Genomic DNA, 5,525 nt, shown 5'->3' on the forward strand with positions numbered 1-5,525 from the left:
AAAAAAAAAAAAAAGATCGTGTGTATAAAGGACTTAGCATGGCTCTGGGCTTATACTTAGTATTCAGTCACCACTGTCATTAACCATGGGTCACTTATTTAGCCTCTCTGAGCTCCGTTTCTGAGTTAAGAGGAACAAGTGAGATAATAGGTCCTCAGTAAACGATAGCTATTCTTGTCACATGCAAGGGCTGTCCAGAAAGAATCCTGTCACATATGTCTCAAGGTAAGAGGTAAGATAGAGATTACTATTCCTTTTCACAGATGAGAAAACTGAGGTTCTGAGCGGTTGAGAGAAATACCCACAGTAACCAAGCTACTGGGGTGCACCAGGGACGGCACACACACTCCCCCACAGGGGCAGTCTCTAGTCATTTCAATGCTCCTTGCACAATTTCGCCATAACCTTGTACCACCTTGGCTCTTATATGCTTATCATGTTTCTTTATATTGACTCAATTTGTTTAAATAATTTATTTGAAAAAGAAACTGTATAGAACTCACTAACTGTAAGTGAAAGGACACACTAAGATAAATAAGAAAAATCAAATAAGGGTCCCAAATAGCAGCTGCAATTGTTGATTTGTTTAAAAAATTAGGATGAGGGGTAGGGGAGTTGTTTAGTAAGGGTTACATGTTTAAGACATATAGCATGTAAGCAAGACTTTGTGCTTGTCTATAATTATATGGCTCAAAATAAAATTAGAAAGGGTCTCATTAATTTGCCTGGGCTAGAGTGCACTGGCACCTTCATAACTCACAGCAACCTGAAACTCTTGGACTTAAGCGATTCTCTTGCCTCAGCCTCCCAAGTAGCTAGGACTACAGGTGCCCATCACAATGTCAAGCTATTTTTTTGTTGTAGTTGTCCTTGTTGTTTAGCAGGCCCAGGCCAGGTTCAAACCCGGCAGCCCCAATGTATGTGGCCGGTGCCCTAACCACTGAGCTACAGGTACCAGACTAATTTATGTTTTTAATTTTACTTTTCTTTTGAGACAAGTCTCACTTCATCACCCTGGATAGAGTACCATGGAGTCATAGCTCACAGCAACTTCAAACTCTTGGGCTCAAGCAATCCACTTGCCTCAGTCTCCCAAGTAGCTGGGACTACAGGTACCTGCCACAACATCCAACTATTTTTTCTATTTTTAGTAGAGACAGGGTCTCATTCTTGCTCAAGCTGGTCTCAAACTCCTGAGCTCAAGTAATCTGTCCACTTTGGCCTCCCAGAATGCCAGGATGACAGATGTGAGACACTATCCCCAGCCTAGGCTAATTTTTTAATTTGTTTCTTTAGAGACAGGTCTCTCCATGTTGCCTAGGCTGGTCTTGAACTCCTGGTCTCGAGAGATCCTGTTATGTTGGCCTCCCAGGATGCTAGGATTGCAGGTATGAGATACCATGCCCAGTTACCTTTGAAATTCAATTTGACTCACCAAATTTTTTTAAATTATGTAATTACCCAAACCAAGGTTCATGGATATGACCCTGACCCCGCCTCTCAAACCATTGTTCCAGCTATCACATCTCTTCCTCATCATCTTTCTGTCATGTCTTGTTCATTTCTGTTGTGCTTGCTGGAGATTGCAGGTTCCTCAAACACAGAAGCCCCGTCGTGTTTGTCTGGGCTCCACACAGTTTGGGAGAAAGTGCGGCACTCGGAGGACGCTGAGCACACACTGCTGAGAGGCGGGCTGCTGGATGAGTGGTGGAGGCATTTCTCTCTTTGCCTTCTGGGAAGCTTCTCTAGACAGACAAGAGAAAGGCTAGTGACTTAGACATGTCAAGATTCAGGAAGGAAAATGATGGGAGGAAGGGCCGAGGTGCACATGTCTGTCCCTGCAAGTGCTGTGCCGTTCTGCCCATAGGGTCTCAATAAATATTCCAGTAGCCAAAAGGTTGCACTGAGAGAAGAATACATGGCAGACAAAGGGCCAACCTGGTATTATCTGTGACCTTAGCACAGTCTCAGAAGTGAAAGAACCATCACAGCCCCTAATTTTACCAGCCCACATGGCTATTAACCTATAATATCTTAATAGTGATTAAAAAGAGGCAGCAATGTCTGTTTTACAAACTTGCTCTCACATCACAGTTCTCCCTCAGAACAGAAAAAAAAGAAAAGTTCCCAAGCAGTTAAAAAAAGAAAGAACCGGGAAGGGGGAAAGTCAACAGTCCTAATATTTGCCTGATATGGTCCACCATCCTCCCTGAGTGGACAGCTGTAACTCATTCCTAGGATAACCACATGGGACTGGCACCCGCTTAAGACTCACTCTGGTCCGTGCACCTTGAACACTAGGAAGCTACTGAAGATGATATGCTCTTCCCTCCTGACATGGGTGAAATGATAACCTTTGCTCTGATCTGCACATCTGGTAGTGGAGACTGTGTTGTTCACACCCTCTACCCACCCTCCTAGCCACCATCCATAGCAGATTCCTTCTGGAATTGCCTTGGGATTTGCAGGCAGGCCTGGAGGAGGAAGTCTATGGGTGTGTCTTTCCTTTGTGCAAAGTTAAGTCCTGGAGGAAGCTAGGCTTTCTATCTGGGCAGCTGTATGAAGGGGCTGGAGCTGAACACAGGGTTGGCTCTGCCCACGTCTAGCTCCTCCAGCCGCAGTGGGCAAGGGGGTCCCACTGTGGGAGCCTTCTAAGTTTGGGCTTCTGATAAGGGCAGCAAAGGTGATAATTTAGCATTTTTTTGAGCACTTGGTATGAGCCAGGGAAATTCTAAGATACAGATAAGTAGAGAGTTATTAAAGTACATAAAAATTATTTTTTAGTATTACAATTAACTATTCATTTACTTAATTTTTTTTTTTTTTTTTTTTTGGAAACAGAGCTTCAAGCTGTTCCCCAGGGAGAGTGCCGTGGTATCACAGCTCACAGCAACCTCTAACTCCTGGACTAAAGTGAGTCTCCTACCTCCACTTCCCAAGTAGCTGGGACCACAGGTGCCCGCCACAACACCTGGCTATTTTTTTCATTGCAGCCATCATTATTGTTTGGCAGGCCCGGGTTGGATTTGAACCCGCCACCTTAGGTGTATGTGGCTGGCACCTTAGCCACTTGAGCCACAGGCGCCAAGCCCGTTTACTTAATTTTTAATCTTAGATGGAGGCAGCATAACAATTAACAGTTATTGAGTGCTTGCTTTGTGCCAGGCCAGTTCTAAGTGCCATATATTTTCTTTAAAATATTATAAAATATGATACCATGAAAGTATATTCCATATATGTAATGTTATTTAACTCTTAAAACAGTCCCATGACATAGGTGGTCTGTGACCATAATGCGTGTATCCTACAGACCTTAAAACTGAAACAAGGCTCAGCACCTGTGGCTTAGTCGGCTAAGGCGCCAGCCCCATACACCTGAGCTGGCGGGTTTGAATCCAGCCTGGGCCCGCCAAACAACAATGATGGCTGCAACAAAAAAATAGCTGGGCGTTGTGGCGGGCGCCTGTAGTCCCAGTTACTTGGGAGGTGGAAGCAAGAGACTGGCTTGAGCCCAGGAGTTGGAGGTTGCTGTGAGCTGTGATGTCGTAGCTCTCTACCCAGGCAACACTTGAGGCTCTGTCTCAAAAAAAAAAAAAAAAAACTGAAACAAGATGCCTGGGACAGCATAGATGGCAGGTTAGGGCACAAATCAAAGCATCCTGCCTTACTGAGGCCTAAGTGCCTTGGTCACCATGCTGTGGCCATTCACAAACCAATGGCATAACAGTCTTCAGTATTTGATAGGAGACTGAGACACCAAGAGGCCAGGTAATAACTCCACCACCACCAGTGGCACTGACTGAGCCAGTAAGTCGCAGAGCTGGGGTTTGAACCCAGGCACTCTCGATGTGGGCAAAGCCCCCACCCACCCACCCACTGCCTCTCAGGGAAGAGGCTGGAGGATCCCTTGAGCTCAGGAGTTCAAGACCACCTTGAGAAAAGTGAGACCCTGTCTCTATGAAAAATAGAAAAAAATAGCTGGTTGTGGTGGTGCACATCTGTAGTCCCAGCTACTTGGGAGGCTGAGGCAGGAGAATTACTTAACCCTAGGAGTTTAAAGCAATGGTAAGCTATGATTATGTCACTGCACTATAGCTTGGGAAGAATAAGACCATGTCTCAATAAAATAAATAAAAATAAATAAGCACCAAAATGGGATGAAAAGATTATGTATTTGAAAACAACCATCTTGTTCCACTTGAAGCTTTTCTTTTTTGAGCTGAATATTCTGCCTCACTCAGCCGTTCCTTGTGAAATATGCTACCTCCCAGAGACTGACACACCAGTGTGTCTTTCTGCTAGTAAGAAAGTTAAGTCAAAACCAATTCAGAAAAAGAGGGGGGAAAGTACCAGAAAGTTCTCCTGTTCATCTTCAAAAGCATTGGAGATAGGAAACATAGGAACAATTTCCCCCTCTTTATAGCATATCAACAACAAGGACAAAACAGCTAAGATGCATTGAATTGCCTCTGTGCTGAGTGACAGCCGTCATTTTCCCCTCCTCCCCAGACTCCATTTTGAACTATGCAATTCCCTGGGAGTTTTAAGATGATCCATGTGATAGTGGAATTTCACTCTTCAGTAGGTCCTTGGTCTCAGGGATTCTAAGAAGGAACCCACAGACCATAGATCAGTGATAAGATAGGACTTTTATTACAAAGGGATAGGGAAGAAGTAAAGAGCACCAGAGCTTCTGGAAGGGGAAAGAACTGAAGAACTCACTAGGGAGTTTCCACACCGGCTCTTTTATCTAGGGGTATTAAGTCTAGAGAATTACCTGCGGCCAGCAGTTGGTAGATGGAAAAAACATCTTTTCAAAGTTAGTGAGTGCATTAACAAATGAATGGATGTAGTTCCTCCTTCACTAGGGCGGGGAGGTTATCTGGTCCTTTACAGTCTTTGTTCCTGAGAAGGGATTAGGGTGTATGCTCCTACCCAAGGTGGAACCACCCAAAAAAACATCACAGGCTGCTTTGTTCCTGATCTTATCAGAGCCCAGAGGGTGTGTCCCGAAAAAGACAGTTTGCTTGTGGCTGGAAATGGGGGTCTGACCTCTGAGCTCACCTGAGTGTAGAGAATGGGGGGCTCCCTGTCTAGCCCTGAGTGGTGGAATCCTGTATCACATGGAGGATCATCTAAAAACTCCCAGGAAAAAAGATGATCTAGGACCCCTTCATGGTAGATAATACTTCTGTCCATGAAATTTCTGATTTCTCTTTGTGGAATAGATCTCAGGGGTAGCCACACCCTCCTCACTAGCTGCCTCCCCAACTACCTTCTCCTTCCTGGAATCTGTGGTACAAAGAACAATGTATAGTCCATCAGTAGTTCATGCTCTGTTAATGTAAATTACTGGTAAACACCTTAGGACCTGTCTTTTCCCTTTTCTTCTTCTTCTTTTTTTTAAGACAGTCTCACTGTGTCACCCTTGGTAGATTGCTGTTACATCACAGCTCACAAGAACCTCCAACTCCTGGGCTTAGGCCATTCTCTTGCCTCAGCCTCCCAAGTAGCTGGGACTACAG

Source organism: Otolemur garnettii, unplaced genomic scaffold (assembly GCF_000181295.1).
Source record: "Otolemur garnettii isolate 467f Iridium unplaced genomic scaffold, OtoGar3 scaffold00010, whole genome shotgun sequence".
Taxonomy (NCBI): domain Eukaryota; kingdom Metazoa; phylum Chordata; class Mammalia; order Primates; family Galagidae; genus Otolemur; species Otolemur garnettii.